At 47.1% G+C, this 19,257-nt stretch overlaps 1 protein-coding gene across 5 annotated transcripts in view; it reads right to left on the bottom strand.

The window, feature by feature from the left end:
- The window catches only part of LOC128888933 (homeotic protein antennapedia-like), a 131,516-nt gene that overhangs the window by 51,645 nt on the left and 60,614 nt on the right, over positions 1–19,257 (bottom strand). The window contains exon 1 of one of the 5 annotated variants that reach the window (XM_054146163.1): positions 15,954–16,229. The exons of the other annotated variants lie outside the window; for them this stretch is intronic. The gene's annotated coding sequence lies outside the window, so the exon portion shown is untranslated. Of the gene's footprint in view, positions 1–15,953; positions 16,230–19,257 lie in introns of those variants that run through there. 5 annotated transcript variants of the gene reach the window in all.

Here is a 19,257-nt window from a genome sequence, read left to right as displayed (position 1 = left end):
GCGAAGTTAACGGGACGACGCCAAAGTCACAGAAGCGTGGTAGACCGAGCATCGCGGAATCGCAACGCCTGCTGGCAACGGAAGTTCGCGCACGGCCGTGGTCCGCAGGAGAGACCGACCACGGGAAAAGGAGAGACGGAGGAAAGGCATCAGACAACGGGCAGCGGCCGTGAAACAAAGCAGAAGCCGCTGCCCGTGTAATTGGACTCGCTGGGACTCCGATGCTCCCTTTAAGAACCTGCCAGACTGGCGCGGATCCGTTCCTTTTTACTTGCTAATCCAGACTTTTAATCGGTTACGTGCGCGCTGGCGCGCTTCGAACTCGACCGCCTCGCATTAGCGATGGGACATTAGCGTCCTTGGTTGCAAATTTCTAGACCAATCGAAACAACGGTGCTAAGTACTCCGAGGCTAAAGTGGATTTGAAACTTTTTAAGCTCGCGTCAAAGAAATAAAGATTCCGTTGACATCTGATTTCATTCTGATTAACATTCTATGCGAGTGCAGCATTTGTTTAAAGTAGAAGAACTTGGTAAAAAGCATTCCAAACCAGAAGACAAACAACGTCAAACGATATCATTTCTTTCGCTTGCAAACTTAACCTCTGTCGAACGTCCAGAGGCTAGTGGCTCAGCAACGATACGAGTAACGAATCAATTTCAGCAACTTCCTCGTGCAAATTCATGAGCAGACCAATTTGAGCGAACAAAAGGGAGACGGTCATTGTCGGGGCAAATGGCGTCGACAGTCCCGGTGACCGCCAAAACGGCAGCTGACCGTTCATTCGTCGAGTCGGTAGTTAGTTGATCGCGGAGTGAGAGAAGGGCCAACGAGCTTAGCCCGATCGTCGGCTCGTTCGAGCAGTCACTCGCGGACGATGAGGGCCCCTCTGGAATCAGTGACCTCTTCCTCCTACTTCTTCGGAGGCCGGTCGTATCTCACGATCGTAGATACGTTCGGCAATGGTCCGCAAATGGTAGACGGTTGCGCGAGCGTGTGCCACCAGAGCTACGTGACCCAGTTTGTTGATGAAGCGCGTGATATCCGCGTGGATCATACGCCGAAGAGATCTTTGGACCTCCGAGAACGTTTTCTTTTCCCCGTCGGGGAAAGGTCCTCGATTTTTGGAAAATTCGAAACGCTGCTTATTTCGTTAGGAGAGAAAATAAGATTTTCAAAAGAGATATTTGTACGTAGGTTTTGTATATAATTCGATCGCAATAGTCTATTGAATGGAAATACACTCAATTTGATAGAGTATTCGATACTTTGTACAATACAAGTTTATTTGGAGCTAACAGGTTGATTATCGGTGGCCGACACGGCCGCGAATGCGTTAACTACGTGTACGAAGTTTAATGTAGTTTGGGAGTAGCTAGTTAGTATGTTTCTATCGCACGGATTCGCGCAGTCGATAGCCTCGTTCAACAAAGCAATTGGAAAATTGCTCGTGCACGCTCGCATTTGCACAAACAAGTTCGTAACCAGCAAAACGATCACTCGAGCCCCACTAATTTTCCGCGGTCTACGTCGTATTCCAATTTCAACCAAATCTTTGACCAAGACTCCATAGAAAAGTCTAGAACTATTGCAGAAAGCCGTTACTCGACGTGTCAATAAAATGATTGTCGAAAGAGTAAGGGTAATCCAATTTTTAAAAATCTGAAATTAGAGACCTCAACTTCGGAGTCAATCTGAGCTTAGCATTCGTGGCAATGGAATGCTAAGGAAGCATCTCGAGTTGCTGGTAAGTACCAGAAAAAATGCCTGGAGTGCAAAGAGTTAGCCATCGAGTTCCGTCGGCATAGCCTTCCAGCCAGAACAGGACATTGCTAGAGACATCGAAGACAAGGCCAAGAGAGACCACTGAGATCGACGTTACAAGCCTCGAGTCGAAAGAGCGGATCCTGAAATCGAACCTACAGCGAAGAAGTCCCCAGGCCCGACACGGTCTGTCGGGCTCGAGCGGTTTCCCAGCCGGAAGACCGAGCCCAACGGGTGGACGGGGAGTTGCAAAAGACGCCGCGGGATCGTGGTTGTTTCCTGCTCATCGTCGACGTCTCGCGAGCCGTTGTCGGACGTAAAAGGGGAATATCCAACCCCGGCAGAAGCGAACTCTCTGCGGGAGTAGCCGGTGGAAGCGAAGCCAGAGAAGTTTCGCCCGGAGACCGTGACGGGGGTGGAACGAAGGGTGGCATGCTACGAACAGAACGGAACGAAACGGTGGAGCGACGCCGAAGGAGGACGTAGCAACGACGCCGAAGAAGGACGGAGGAGCGACGCTGAAGGAGGATGGAGGAGCGCGAGGAAAACGGTGGCTAAGGGGGTGGCGAGGGGATGAGCCAGAGTTGGAGCGATGGCAGAGTATTGATTTAGTGGGTTTCACCGTCTCCTTCTATTTGTCTCTCTCGTTCTACATCTCCTCCACGTCTCCGGCGTCCCTCTGCACGGGCTGCGAGGGCGCATCGGCTCGCTGGTTGTTTCAGGGCTTCGATTTCTTGGCTTTCGCGCCACCGCCGGCGACGGCCTCAAGACGCATCGCGTCACTTCGAATATACGCGAGTCTCCAATCGCGTTCAATATTAACACTACGGATGTCGCCGACCAACGCAGACGTCTAACCGTATCTTTAACACTGGGGGAGGAAAGGGAGAATTCGTTTGTCGGTATAATTAGTTACTTGAACTAAAGGCACTGTTAACGATGGTGGTTCCAACTTTAACCGAAACGTTCCTTTACCTGGGACATGATACATAACTTTATTTGTTTATGAATGAGTCATTCGAACACAACCATGTTTTGATTGCTCTGAGTAATCTTCTTATGTAACCGATAGGTAGACTTGATCCTTGTAGTGGACTAACTCCGTCGAGGCCTCGAATAAGTTACGAAAATTAATTTCGAAACTTTCCGGGCCCCCGAAAGCATCTTAATCGTGCGTGAATCATTGGACAACATTTTTCACACCGGCAATAAAATACTTTGAAGGCAGCGAGCGAACGTCTTCGCGGATCTTCGTCTCTAGAATCCTCAGCGTTTCCGCTTTCAGCACACGTAGCCGAACAACGTTCTTCGCTTTGACTCTCTCCGTGAATAAAATAGAAGCCGCGGATTTCCGTGTTGACAACGCTGGCGATCGAGTCGCTACCGCGAACGAAAAACCCGAGAAACGTTGTACCAGGTTCTCGCATTTGAATATCGTTGGCAATAATATCGGATAGACTCCAGAAGGAATTATTTTAATCTCGAAACATAGTCTTGCTCTATTTGGCTAATGAATTACCCTCGTACAGATTTAATTAAATTAATGAAATTAGGTTAACTGCGCACGGTAGATTTCTAAAGTTATTCGTGACGTTTGTATTTCGTTCTACGAAAGAAAGGTCGTTCTTTTCCAAGCTATTAAAATTAATTGCTCGCAAGACTTGCAGTGTTCGTATCGACGACGAACTTTGACGTCGTCCGCTTTTCCAATCGCAAGGTCGGCTCGTGCAAAATTTCTTCGCTCGGTGGGAATGGAGGGGGCAAATATTAACTCAGTCATTGACAAATAACCCGAGTAGGTTTGTTCAGGTGAACGCGTCCGGTTGAAACATCATCGAGCAAAAATGTAGCACTCATCGACAGCGCAACGAGTACAAAACGACGGTGTACGATATGCAAATCGACCGGCGGGCAAATAGGTTCGTCGGAAGCGTAGCGATTCCATTGAATTCGAGCAATTATCGGTGCTGCAAGCGACGCGTGCTATCGCGTAGTCGAGTTTTACCGTTATTCCTAACTAATTTCAGTTGCTTCCGCGTGCTTTTACTCTTTCCATCCAGTTGGAAAATTTACTTTTGATTCGTTGGTTGCTATCGAACAAGCTCGCGTTTCACGACGAATACACAGCTATCAAAAATTCCAAATACAGAAATATGGATACCCAAAAAAACGGTAACCTCGATTTCCAGGAGAACAATAACCCCGGAAAGAAAAGTTCGAAAACATTTGACCGCGATGCGAATTTCGCTGAACATTGCTGTAATCCTGAACGCACAAAGGACAGAAGTATATAGCGCGGAGGGCGCGGGGCATCATAAAACTGAATCGTCGACAGCTTAATTACCGTCGTCCCCGATTAACAGCGCAATTAATAATCCGATAGTCGCGGCAGTTCGAATCAATTAAACCTCTCGGCAGCAGAACGAGCGACAGCGATAGAAACACCGAGAGAACTCGCAAGCGAGAAGGACAGGGTTTAACGGAAGCGTCGCCGGTGCGCAATGGCTGACAAATAAAAAAGAGAAAACAGGGGATGATAAAAAAAAATAAAAGGAGCAAGATCGCGTTGTAATCGCACGGCGATCTAATTAATAATCCTTCGGTTATAACACCCGCGTAACTGCTTAGGTTACACGAGAAGGGAAACCGAGATACTATCTCTATATAGTTAAGAGGTGTTTACAACTTCGGGCAGGGAATCTCTGTGGGTAAGTGGTAGAGAAGATGGCAGTAAATATTCCTTGGGTGCCGGTGCTCTCTCTTCGTCCTTCCCCACCTTCGCCAGGCGTTTTCCCCGGTTTCCTGCCCTCGTCTTCACCCCACTGACCCCCTGTTTGGCCCCGTGCAGCTAACCGAGGCACTCTTCGCGTCGCGGAATTCCAATTTACCCTCTTCGGCTCTCTTCCTCTTCCTCCGCGATCGGACCGCGCACTCGCGCTTCAAAACGAAAACATTCAATTGATGGCGTTCTCATTCCTTTCCGCCATTATTCTTCCCTCCTACTCGATTAAACTTCCAGCCCTCCCGACCACCCCCGGAGGATGTCGTTCTCGTTACTTCCATCGACAATTTGTTTCTTCCCGTCTTTTTGTTTAGGTCATCCTCTGCGGTCCCACGCAGAGCGTGCATCTCGTAGTGGACCTCAATTTTCAACTAAATTATTTGGGTTAATTCAAAACTGAGCGCTAAAGTGATCTACACGATCGTAATAATAAATCGATGCCCTACTTTTATAGGACGCTCCAGAAAAAAACAGAAGACTTGGAAGCAATCATTTTGTTTCCCTGCCTTTTACCGAGGTCCTGTCCCTCGTCCAATCAAAGTTCCTTCCGTGTCACAGAATTTCAATTTGCCCTCGAGTTCGTCCCTATCTCCCTTTTCGTTTGCGAGCCATTGTTCAGAAGGAAAACACACTCGATTGATTGCGTTTCTCCCTTCGACTCCTTCCTCGCATTTCTGACCCTTCGACCCTGAAGAAGGGACGGATCCTCCGACTTCTGCCTAGGAACACGCCATCGCGTATAATAAATACTTTTACTTATGTCCAAAAATTACTAATTTATTAAAAATCTACTAGAAAATATAATTAAATCATTCTCATAATTATGTTTGAAAAATTTGTGCAGATATTGGCGATCTAGTACTCGGTTTTGTTTTCGAGATGACAGTTGCTATAAAAGTCGAGGCAACGTTAGTTGTACAAGGCAAGCGAGGACTCCAGCGAAAGAGTTTGGAAGCGCGCAGCTCTTCGGAGCGGAGCAGCTGTTGTGACGGGTGCTTGCCCTCTCGAAAGAGGCTCCAAAGACCCAGTTCCCCCCTTCTTCGGCAGAGATCCTCCCGAGCGAAACTTTCAGACGCCATTTCTCAAACTTGAAAATTATCATCTCGTAAACAAATTCGTCAAACGCTCGTAGACGGTAGTTTCGACAAAAGCACACGCGGTCCACGAACGTTTTGGAGAATTACGTCTAGCTTTTAACAATAACGAAACTGGGACACGTTTGATTAATTACCAAAACATTCGACACGATCGATCGTCGACGCTTACCGATTCCTTTCGTTGAAACTTTAACCGAATGGAAGCGAAAGCCCCGAGTGATCGAGGGGGTTCTCCTGTTTCCGTCTACTTGGCAGACGATCCAAGACGCACTCAGCGCCACTTTCGCCCCCAAACCGTTGCCAAACCGTGGGACCACCGGACGAAAATGATAATTCGTCGTAAAAAAGCGGTGGTCGCGAGGGATAAATTCGCGAAACACGCCAGTCGCGAGTTTCCACGTAACGCGCCGCCCATTCTACGAAATCGTGCACGTGTGCAACGCCGGATTCAGCTGCCTCGTTCGGTTCACGAATGAATTATCGCCCGTTCGGGGTTGGGCTCTTTCATTTCCAGTCCACGCGGTAGCTCCGTCCTTTCCTCCCTTTTTAGTCTCCCTCGCCCTCTTTCCTCTCGTTCTCGCCCGTATCGGCCGAGCCTGCCGTCAGCAACGCTTTTTCCCATCCCTCCGCGATTCCACCTCGCTCCCGGCTCACCGTCCTCCCCTTTCTTTTTCCATTTCCAGCGGAAAGATACCGTACCCCCTTTCCATACCTCACCCACCGCCGTCTAGTTTTATGAACTCGCACTTATTCACTAAACGCCGAATCTGCTTAGACCGATTTCGCGGTTTTGCATCTCGCGGCCCTCGGGAGGGTAACGTAATCCTTGGAGAAGTTGCTCATGCAGGGAGTGAAACTGGTTTTTTGTAATATACGGGGTATTCTTAGAATGAACTGATATTTATCGCGATAGACTCTATTAAACTCCTTTTTAAGTTTATTTTAGAGTGGAGTGGAATGAATTGAATCATTTCTTTGCACTAACTCTTCACTCCATTTTCGCATGTGTGCAATGATCGATCCTTTAACGAAGTGAGCTGTCGTATCCCGTGGCAAGTCTTGCCGATTTGTTTACAGTAAAGTTCGAAAGTGGGTGTTACTTGCAAGGGTACCGAAATTTATGAACAACGTCGACGAAAATATTCACAGCAATTCTTTAGCTTCTCGCTTCCGGTCCAACGCGAGAAGCACGCTCGTGTTGCAGAACACGCAATCGATCCTGGAGCTCTCCATCAGAATGCATCATCCAACTTTTCACCGCCGCCGCCCGCGAGACCGTTAGCATTACCATTTCTTGCCAATAAAATACGAATTGACTCTGACTGATACGAATCATTTGTTGATCCTTCGTCGCGAGTAACAGCGAGCTAATTTTAGGAGCAACCTTTAAAAACTCGTGTTGCTACAACTTGATTTACAAATTTTAGGATTCCAAAGTGAAAACGAATTTTTATCATAATAAGTCTACATTACTCAGGAATAGTGAACTTTTCTAATATTAAAAAAATTATTTAAATCGGTTCAGTAGCTCCCGAGATAACTCCCTACATACAAACAAACAATCAAACTTTACCTCTTCGTAATATTAGTACAACTCTCGTGAAAGGTCGACAGAAATGACGACAGAACCGTGACGATCTAGAATTCTGGACGATGGAACAGATTTACCTAATCGAAAGATCGTGCTCGAAGATACAGAGAAACTGATCTCGCCAAGGATGAGCCGTTAGAACCTTTAGTTTCTCCGGCACTTGGAAGATTCGTTCTTTCAATGGTTTTTCCTGTAACCTCGCTTGGTGGGGCAAAAGTGAAACTCGTCTCCCGTATTGTCCTCGTTTTTCCGACGGCCAGGCGAAACTTCGGGACGTGAAATGCCTTCACGACCCCTCGAGTCGACTTTCACCGCCATAAAAATATAAAAGATCCGCTCCGTCGCTGACCGTTGTTCTGGCTTGCGCAAAACGGTACCTATGTTCAGGGAGTCGCTGGAAAATTGTCAACAATGAACTTCGCGCTTTGTATGCGAGAGTCTTCTGAAATAAATGAATTCCATACTTGTGCTGGAATTATCAGATAAACAACAATTAACGTAATTTACGATTACTTTGACAAACCAAGCATAAGTAGATGTTTCATAAGCTCCCAGGCAGCCCTCCGATCAATTTTAACGAGGATGGTTCGTAAGGTTAGGTGGAAGGTTTTACGCCCGAATGTACCGAAAGAACCCACCCCTAGGAAGACAGGGAGCAGGAGGGAAAGGAGGGCTGGCTGCTAGCGTAGCCAGCGGAAGGGCGGGCAGTCAGCGTGAAACGAAAAGGGAGATTTAGATGTCATCCCCTGACGTGCTACTTTCCTTTCACCCCCTCCCCGTGACCAACAACTTATCCTCCCACCGGCTGGCCCAAATGCTCTTCCATGATGATGGACAAAAATGCCGACCAGGCGTCTGGAAAACTCATCATGAAACGAGCCGTTCTGAGAGGGGATGTTTTAGGATGAAAAATACAGCTCAGCCGATGAAGATGTCTCGGGTCGGACTACAAGATGGTATACTGTTTTAGAAGTTAGCTGTCCACGTCACAGATTGAGAAATGTAGTTCTTCAAGGGATAATACAGGCTGCAATATATAATTATTGCCCCAACGAAGCTGACTAGCATCATCCCTTCGAACGAGAAGAATTCGGTCTGATAATAACGCGTTAAATTGGCGCCACTAGTAATATTCGCCCTAGTTTTCGGCATAAACGTTCAACCGCTAAAATCGAATTAAAGCGGGAGCCATGGCGTCGTTAAAAATACTAAGTTATCCGAAAGACTTGGCCGACCAAGATGAATGCCACGTTTCCCGGGGGGTGGATGGTCGGGCTTATTTATCGGCCAATAAATCATTATAATTTTCTTAGTAGGCCGCGAAAAAATGTTAACGGGCATCGGAACCCGGGGTTGTGTCTCTCTCTCCAGAAGGGAAACCCTAAATTTTCTACGAACGGGATTAGCTCGTCCAATCAGACGAAACATTGGAAGGGCGGGCTTAATTAAAATCTTCTTCGAGGCAGGCTATCAAGACTCTCGGCCCAGAGATGCTGCGCGATGTAAGAATAGAACATTAAGAGGTTTCCCTGCCGATGGTATTTCTGAGTAGTCTGCCCGGATTAACGAAGAGTAGAGCGCTGGTTTCTACGAGGAAGCACGGTGTAACGCCGAACCTATTTATATGGTAATTTATTCCGCATTGTTGTTACACCCGACGAAGGTACCGACGATTTCGATGAATTTTCGATGAATCTCCGCGTTCCTGTACCTTGGAATAGTCGGGGAACATCCTGTTACCCCTTGATCTGATTTACGTGTAATTACTACTCTGCGTGCCGATCTATCGATATTTTTTAACAGCCTGTTTCACCAAATCGTTGCATTTCTACAATATATATAAAAGAAACACTTGGTATCGGTTATTCCTTCTTCTACTGTCGGTTAACCTCGTGGTAGCCTTAAGTTCGCTATTCGGAGAACAATAATTTTGCTGAAACTTTCAGTAAATAAAATAATAGGCAATTGAATTGTATCGTAGAATAGGACACGCGTTGTTTTGATTACGTTTGAAAATGGTCACGGTATATTTTCGGATCCCGCGAGAGATAAATTCGTACGAGGACTAAACGACTGCAGGGCAAACGAATTTGCATACCGTTTGTTATTCAAATGCCGCGATTCACTCCTCCGACTCTCAATGAGGGAAACGTAGAAGCATCGCAACAGGGCGATGACGTATCCGTTTAATAAATTATTGTTCTTCATAGGAGGTGCCCGATTGCGTTTCTAAACACGCGCCTAATATACGAGCGGTACGATCGAGGCGTCTGAATATTTAATCGAGCTGAACGTCCGATTTGCTCGTCGCTTTTCAACCACTGACTTTACATCAAAGTAGCAACCATCAGCCTTATCAGCAACTTTGTTTTCGTGCACGATAGTCGTTATATACGACTTCGTGAAATAATCCATGATCGTTTCGACGATGTCGTAGCAACGAAATTGTTTTCTTCATTTGTTCTGTAATTAATTCACGTTAAATTTGTCGAGAAACTGATTTTTTATTCCCTTACAAAGGTATTCCTGTCGATATTTCTAGAGAAACTAGACGATCATGTTTGCGTTCGCGCTGAAAAGACCACGCTCCTTGGGAACGCGTATCAGTTCCTGTTCAGGATTAAGGGTCACTGGTCAGCGCGTTGGTACAAGATCGTCTTAAGTGGATCTATAAATTTGCCGGGGTCGAACATCGAGCCTATATTTACTCTATTATGCAGGCTCGTTTTTATAAACCGTTTACGTTTAACAGCAAATAATCGTTTAGATGCCGCGCCATGATATGGCTCATAAATCTCTTGACAGCATGGCGTTCGGGCTGTGTTATGATGGTGCGGAACACGCGCAGGTCAGTGCCGGGCTTCATTTTGCGCGGGCTTCGGGAGGTGGCAGCACGGAAACAGGCTCCTGCCACGGCAACTTGACCTCGAACGACACTGCGCGCCATCTCTGGTGCTTTTCCGGAACATTCGCTTCGTCGTGGTTCCTCTCCATTTCGATAGGTGGCCCGAGCTGCGTTTGGCGGGAAACTGGAGAAAAGCAGGGAAAGCCCCGGGATGCCACGTGACAGAAAACCTCGTCCGACGATCGATCGTGTCTACCTAATATTCGCAGCTTCCGCGATAAAGCGTCCAAGAATGGCATCGATTTCATTTGCATAATGAACACGACCGCGGCGGAATCTCGATTATAGCCGCAAAAAAAACTGCTAACACGATGATACGCGTTAACCAGTTCCACACTTCCTTTTTTTTTTTTAATTACATCGCCGTTAAACGAAACGCGACGCGCTGTACTTTATCGGATATTCTTTAAGCAATTATCTCGGCTAGTTGTTACTTAATCCGATATCGGTGTCTAAATATTCATGTATGCAAATGATCGTTCGCGCCGGCGCCGGCGGCAGCAAAGTTCGTCATTTACGCAGAATATAGGACAAACTTTTAGTCGAAAATGTTAACGAAAGTTATATATCAAGGAAAGAAGGCTCGAGAACACGATCGGGGTATCGGTTTCGAAATTCAACCGTTCGGAACTTTCCAATTTTCGTTCCCATAGTCTTCCGACTTTGTTTCTCGAGGCACGCGAAGTTTTACCCATGGAACAATTTCCGTCACGGCTGCAAAAAGATGTCTGAATGCATTTCTGAGATTCTCAGGACAACGATAAATCAAGCATCGCGATATTTCCAGTAGTAGTACATGCTGTCTCGCGTAGAATGCCCGGCAAGACACAGAATGCGAAAAACGTGATCTTTCTTGTTGGTAGCGTACATTATACGCCGTGAAGCACTGCGGGCGGTCTTGCCGCCTTTTCTGCGATAGTATTCGCTCGTGCGAGTCCCGCCGCCTACCAATTGTACGTACACACGCACATCTTTGTTCCCTCCCCCCAGGATAATTACCGTTTTCCCGATATCAACATTGCGACTACCACGTTTTTCTGGTTTGCGAGCCGGGTAGCTTTTTTTTTCAAAAGCTCCCTAGAGTGTGGTGCTCTCTCTAGGGGAAAATTAAGGCTCGAGCCATGTAGGAACTAGCGAGCGAGCTTTGCGGGCGGTCCTGTCGTCAGTCCAACGATCGTATTTGTCCGTCGTATGGCGCGTGGCGTTGCCTATCAATCGCCTCGTTCGACCTACTGATTGTTCACGCGTTTACGGTCGTTGTTCCTGTAATACCAATCAAGCCCACCGTTGCCGAAGCCAAACCGTTCCTTCGACACGATTATTTGGGTGGTCTGCCCAGCGAATCAGCGAGGTGTTAAAGTATATTATTAGAGATCGGCTCGAGTAGAGTGCACGTGAAGGCACGCCGGTTTCGCGTCAAGGCGCCTCTAACTTCTCCTTCCGACGCTGCACGGAATGTCAGGCATTGATTGAATAACGATTAGACGCTTCACTGCGCATCGAACAACCTGTTCCGCATCGAAACGACGACTTAAACCGCTGACCAATTTTTCATCGCATTTCGAGGAGTGTCATCGCTTTCTTGTCTTCCATCATCCGAAGTTCCAATGACGCGACATTTATTTTTATACGTGGGTGGGGTTATGGACAAGGTTCCTTCACGAGGACGCATAGTCTTTTTCAGGTGACAGGTATAATACTTCTGTTTTTATAGATAACCTTCTGATACTTAGATCGTCTCTTCTTGGAAAGGAGGGGTGGCTAATCGACTGTTCCGTGAGACGCAGCAAGTTTGATATCTTCTACACAGTGTGCACGATTCCTGAAGATTGCTGGTAGGTTTATACGGGCGTAAACGCCACGGGCTATATACAGCGAGGTGCACGATCGGTTGACTATAAAATGAGATGATAAATGATAGGCCTGGGCAGAGTATACGAGTCGGGTTCGACAGGTAGTAATACTCCTCATGGATGCTGTAACTCATAAGCGTCGAGGCGGGGAGGAAATTGTGATGTGACGACGAAAAAGGATTACACGAGGCGTAGAAGCGAAACGCAGGAGAAAAAGAACGCGGGAGGGGCAAGACGACCAAGAAGAAGAAGAGGACGACGAAAAAGGAAGAATCGACGACGACCAATTAGCCCACATAGCCGTTTTTACGAGTACAACCAGCGTATATACGTAACGTAGAAAAGGAAGATTTAATCGCGCCCCACGAACCGGGATGCCGGTTCGTGTCCGTTTTCTCACGCATCACGAACTTCCACCAAAACCACACAATGAGTGGTCGACACACCGCTTACGGAGGAGCGCGATAAACTCGAGGAATAATCTTAATTAGCGGTTGAAACGCGTTAGCCTATTCCTCGAGAAAAGAACACACCGATCGCTGGTACGTGAATTAATTTACTTCTCATTTACCATGTAATCCTGTCTACATCGTACAATTCGCGGTACGTGTTTAGCGTGCTTGACGGTTTGTTCGCTATAAACGCGAAGAAATTACCAAAGGAAGAGACAATCTGTTTACACGCAGTCGTTTATACTTTGCGGGAGAAGCCGCGCAACGCTGATTCATTCCATATTTCATTTTCATTGGTCGCGTTATCGTCTTTGACACAAGGATGCGTGTGCCTTTCCTCATTCTATTTTAACATGTTTCAAATAGTAGAAGAACGAACAACGAAATATTTTGTATTCCGAATTCGTTAAATAGTCTATGATAAAGAACTTGTAATTTGCTCAAAGATAGCCATTCGAGCAATAATTAACAAGATAAGCAAATTACAACGATACAAAAATGGCTACAATTTATAAACAAGGTCAGATAGAATATATATTTATACGAGCTTTTAAAACATTCTTTTACGCCTCAATCTATTACTGGAGTAACACGAAGGACTATAACATAGAAGGATAATAACAATAGTATATTCTTTGCTCCTTTGTATAACGAAAATTAATACACAGAAGAAACAATGACTTTGTAGCTCACTCGTATCTCGACGAATTGTTATCTCGAATCGCAGACGTCGAAATCATCGAAGAACAGGTATAATTTCCCGCACGAATGTTCGCCTTGATTTCGATCCACGACACGCAGTTCAGACTCGCTGACGCTTGTTATTTTTCAATCTGGCTTCGACAACGTATGCAGATCAAATCATGAATTACAGAAAAATAGTTATTTTGCTACTCGATATGGATTCTGCTCGCTCTGGAGAGTGTGACAACTTCTCCAAATTTTGCTCCAAAGCAAAGCTGGAAAGGTCATCCTGCGTCGGCGTGAAAAAATCGAATTTTAACGTACGCAGAAAAGCGGTGATTTTTCCAGGAACAAGACCGGCAGGAAACCGCGAGTTCAACCGGTTTGCCGGTTGCACACGCGGTTGCTACCCTCGCTAGGTTCGAACGCCACGCAGTGGTTCGCGCAATCGCGCTGCGCAGCCTGATCGGCGTGCAGATAAACGTGACACCGGTGTGTATACCTCTTGCACCGCGCGGCTTTAACGTCGACCACGAAGCGCGGATTCTGTTGCTGAACATTTCGCGCATCGCCTCTAGATCCGCATCATTGCGCCAGGCGAGGTGTTTTATCACTTTCTCGGCATCGAAAAATCGCGATCCGACAACCGCTTATCGGACGCCGCCTGGCCAGCGATCTTACACCAGTTATTGAAAAATATCTCCTCGATGTACTCAAGGACTGATCGGGCCGTGCTACGCTTCCGTGTCCTGATCTATAGGATACCTGACGAGGAACGATGGCTACACGCTCGCGATTAGAAAAATAAACAATTATGTATCTTTTTCGAAGGACCTGGTTAAGGATCTTCGCATCATTTATTTAAAGCATTCGAGAGGAACCTGTAAAAGGTCCAAATGTTTAAGTTCTTAACAAAATAAAAAATGCCTGGTTGTATCGCCATCGACTACAGTCTCATGCTACGCGTTCTACGAATAGAGCGGCTGACAGATAGCAGCAAGTAATGCATTCAGGTCAACTAAACGTATGCGTCTAGCTACAAATATTTAACATCCGGGACATTTTCCGCGAAAGCGTACAGTACAGGACACGTTACCTAACCTAGCAAAACATTTGCGTCGCACACCGCCATGCGGCGTAGCGCTATCAGCGCCGTCTACGAGCTACCAGGGTCATTTTCTTTTCCCACGACTTCAAAAGTCACCGTGTACTTACGCGTGTACCTACATAGGCAATAACGATCGGGATACGATAAGAGAGATGAGGCATGGCGAGCAACAACGTCGGTCTCGGCGTCGAATGAATAAACCCACCGAGAAGTAGAAATTATTTTTAATGTTTCCACGAGTGGTACCGAGATTTGCATCTCCGACTGCGTGCCGTTGGTTATCCGTCGACCATCGCCGAGAATTCTCGCGGCTACGAGCAGGGAATTTCTCTAATTTCAAGAGACCTCTGCTGCCACGGACGGCACCAGTGCAAAAGGTTGCGCGCGGCGAGGAGGAATGGCGAGAGATCGGAGGCAGGGGAAGACGAAGGCATGACTTATACGCCTATTTCAGTTAATAATCCCGTTACGCCCGGTTCAGCCTTGCCTCGCGGCGTATAATGGACGCGGCAGGAACCGAACCTGGGACCATGGCCTCGCGTCGAGGGCGTAAAAGGGGAGAACTTGAAAGGCCGCCTCGTCATCCGTCAACTGTCAGACGTCCGACCAATCCTGCACACCACAACCAAGGATCGAGCAACCACCCACGGAGTCCCGAGGGCAACTTGCGTCTAACCTCCCACCAACCCTACCTTTTACCCTTCTTCTACCTCTCGACGTTAAGATTCCTCCTAAAGAACGACTGCTGCCGCGAATTAACACTTGTTGACGTGTTTCGACTAACCTTTCATCCTTTTAGCTCTTTCTCAGTTATCGTAGATGCGCGTGCGAGTGTCAAAGACCTCTGGCTGCGGAAATGAAATGAGGGTTAAGTCGCGTTTTTACCGTTCTTGGTCAAGTTACTATAGCTACAGAGAATAGCAACATACTCCGTAGGGACATGTAACGACAGGGCTGTTGATACGATCGGTGTCCGTGCATATATCGTAGACACCACTCGCATGTCCGAAGAGACGATCAGCCTACAGACCAGTAAACAATTTCCCCTTTTTTTAAACGACTTCGAAATGGAGGAGGTTACTCAATTCGATATGTGTATCTTTTTTTCTATAATGCGTAGCATCGAAAACACTTTCCGAGTTTGGCAAAGCATAGGTATTATTGGATCAACCGAGAAAGCTATAAGGACCATAAACAAACAAAGACGATGTCTGCTAAACGATTCGGAAACTCTACTTGATTTACAGCTGGCAGATACACTCCTGGAAATCGTCCGACAGAGGCACGATGCTAAAAAATCAGGGTCAAGAGGTGCACGGGGTTCATGTCTGGCTGCTGGCTCAATGCCTGACGGATAGAAATGGCGTTTCACTTTGGTACGACAGAAATGCGTATTACTTGATATACCGTCGAGCGGAGAGAAACCGTCAGGAATGGTTTCAACTAGGAAAAACCATCGGTCGCGCATACCTCGGCACCACGTACCTTTGAAGGCCTAGTCAGGAGGCCATCCTCCGAATTCTCGCGATCTATTTCGAGATAAGCATTCTGGACGTTCGGCGTGCCTCAAAACCGTCGAGGGCCCCCCAAGTCTGAACGTCTTCGAGACGTCCTTTTGCTACGCGAGGCTCGCACGGCCAAAGCTAATTGTAACGAATTTTTTGCCCCGCCGTTTCCAACGCGAAATTTGCAAACAGTTCGACGAAAGAACTCGTACCTTCCTGAGATGAACGATCGTTTCGGCAGAAGTCCGGCAATCACACGCCTCTCGTTCCGTGGACTACGGACTCACAATTACACGTGGTTGCACGAAAATGTTGGGTCGAGTCGTGAATAATGTTCGCTTCAAGTGGCACGTACAACTCGCTTCGAGGAATCCTCGTGGCTGCTCCGATCGTGTTTGAATCTCGTTACGTTCGACTTTTCACTGTGTTCGGAAACAATTTCTCGAAACTCGACGAACAAATAAAAGAAACGAAATTAAATAGACACCATTCGCGACTCGATCCAACGCGAGAACTTCATCCCGTTTCGTGAAACTCGAGCCAGGTCGCAAGGTAGCGATACCTTGAACACTATCGACGCAGTCACGTGCACCACCTGCACACATCAGAAACCGGAGTATCGATTCGCACTTTTGACTTTCGTAGGTTCACCCGCGCAAACGATCCAGTGTTCGAGCACGTGCACATCCATCGGGACAAGGTTGCACGCGAGTAGAGAACCACGACTCAACGGCGATAGGATGGCCTCTATGCGCGGACTCGAGGCATAGAGAACCAGCCGATCGGGCTAAGGTAACGGATCGAGACGCGCAGAAACACTGCCAGGATTATGAAGTGCGATGTTGATACGATGGCAGGCAGCGCCGGTGAAGGAGGAAGGAACGCGAGGGCGCGCGCGGGAAACACACCAACGCACCCACACTCGGACACTGAATGCTGGGGAAACGCACGGACACACCTATGCCGGCAGAATTGCCGTAACGCGGTCATTTGTTTAAGAGAATCTCGAAAAAAAATGCTTCGCCAATTATGTAAGCATACTGGTACTCCCATATCCGGGGGATTCCTCCGCGAGCTGATAGGAAGAAAGCTAACGAAGTATCCTCCATTTGTGCTTTAATACTAAACCTACCACGATCGGTCAAATCCGAATTATATACAATTATTTCATGTATTGAATGTATTATCACGTGAAATATTTTTGCATTAAATTGAGAAAAGTGTCTTTAAGACTAGCCATTCGTTCCATCGCGATAGAAATAGGCCCAAATGAACGTCGGTAGGTTTAGTGTTAAAGGGCGCTACGATATGCTTGTTATATTGTAAAAAGGAGTCGGCGAGCACTTCGCAACATGACTCCAGAAGGAACAGGAACCGATGGAAGAAATAATTCCGGTTTCGAAGCCGATCTCGAGATTCTCTGCAATTTCCTCCCCTATCATTTCTCTCTATGGCGGTCAATGCTATAACCAAAAGGTTCGACGGTTTCGCTAGCAGCTATTATTGTTTGTCGGCGGGCTCCCCGGTCTGGATCCAGAGTGTTTCTCGATTTCGGAACCGTCGCGGGCATATCCGTAATTACCAACGGAGAAAGCTTTCAGAGAGCCTTCGAGGACGGGACCGAAAGCAACGTTGTACCCGGGCCACTGCTCGTGTTAAAGGAGCGCCGGCTAATACTCGTGGACGTGGACGTAGCGTAATGTATTGCCCCAGGAACGAGCGTGTTACAATGGTAACACGTTCCGACGCAGTGCGTGATATAGTGCACGATGACGTGGGCTGGAAAGGTGGACGCGTGTGAGTCGATTCTAACGCGAGATAACATTCAAATTTTCAGTGCGTCGGTGGGTTTTCTTACATTGGCCCCTAAGCGAATTACGAAACGAATTAAACCTGTGACACGGTTCGATGATAAGACTTTAGGGTACCTCGTGCTGGGGGTCTCGGCAAGATAAAGAGTGAAATATTCCAACCATATCTTCGAGGCTCATTAACACCTCGGTTCGAAGTTAAGGAATTGAGTAATATAAGCACTGTGGGAAATATAGCAGTATTTGTTAAATGCTTCGAATATAGGGATACTTCATCTGGTTTGTTTTCAATTTCGCTCTCGCGCTTCAAGCTGATTCTAGGATGTAAAACAGCGGCTCCATGAACGAGCTACCGATCACGGTGCATTAGACACGACGTGGTATAATCTATGACGCGTAATGAAAACGCGAGTCGCACCGTTGCTTATTATTGGCAGCGATTTTTACGCGTCGCTGTTAAAGGCTGGGGAGCTTACCACTTACGGTCGGTTGTTACAGACATCCTAGAATCTTGGAAATTTGCCATCGTACCGCTCGCATCCCTATATAACCATTACGATGACTTCTCGCGGAGCTTACGGAATGCAAACTCGCCAAGTCGGCTCGCCCATTCGGACACGGTGAGCAAATTCAAAGAACTTCACCGAGGTTTCATTGTACCGGATCACGACACGGAAATATTTACCCTTCGCCGTCGTTCGACGTTTTGGTCTGCAAAGGCAGAAGCCAATCGATGTTTATGGATTTCCATCCACACGTACAGCCAGGGACCCTCGCTCCCGTCCCTCTCCTCGCATGAAATCGCGTAGTTGGTAGCGGCAATTACGAATTGCGTGATTTGTGGCCGTAACTCGCCGCGACGGCGGCGTCGTGACGCTCCCAGGTTACCTGCAGGTGGCCGGCACCAAGTTACCTTTCCCTTCGTGGCGGCGCTGCGTTTTTGAATGACGGAATATTACCAACCTACTACAAGGGAAGCTTTTCCATAGAAATTACTGTCACGTATGTCAATACCGCGAATTCATCAAATCCCATCACGATATCCCACCCCCTACAATCGATGCGGTCGTTCCTCGAGACGATTCCGATACGGTTGGTTAGGTACTCGTAGCTAGATATAGCGTTCATCGATACAAATACAATCGAGTTTGCGTGCCTCTACTATCGGGAACTCCGATATCCGAATGTTCTATTTACAACTTGCAACTTAGCTTTTGTAGATAGAGTGTTACTAGTTGCATAGAATATTATAATAAAGACGTTAAAACTTAATAAATAAATTATACAATAATAATATCATGTTTAACAAAATCTAACCAAACGGAGCAAAATCAATCAGGTACGTTTTCCATGTGTGTTTTTCTCGACACGTATTGCACAACTTATTCTATTGTGTTTCAAATATTTGTTGCATTCGGGAATATCTGAAAAGTGCCCAACTGCAGAAGGGGGCCACGAATACAACGCGCACGTGGCGAATTTAGAAAGTCACGAACAGTCTCGCGACCGACGTCGCCGCCGCTCAATTTATTCGCCGCCGCCGCCGCGGAGCGAACGAGTTCGTTCGCTAATTGAAAAGCGGACAAATTAACACGGTGAATGGATCGTCGCAATTTATAATGTCGCGGCCGTTACTGGACCGACGAACGAGAACGCGATACCAGGGGTCGAGCGTCGCCGCGGGTTATCGCGGGGACAACGACCA

This window comes from Hylaeus anthracinus, unplaced genomic scaffold (assembly GCF_026225885.1).
Source record: "Hylaeus anthracinus isolate JK02 unplaced genomic scaffold, UHH_iyHylAnth1.0_haploid 11994, whole genome shotgun sequence".
Lineage (NCBI taxonomy): Eukaryota > Metazoa > Arthropoda > Insecta > Hymenoptera > Colletidae > Hylaeus > Hylaeus anthracinus.
Note: the sequence above shows the minus strand (reverse complement) of the source record. Positions and strands in the feature narration are given on the sequence as shown.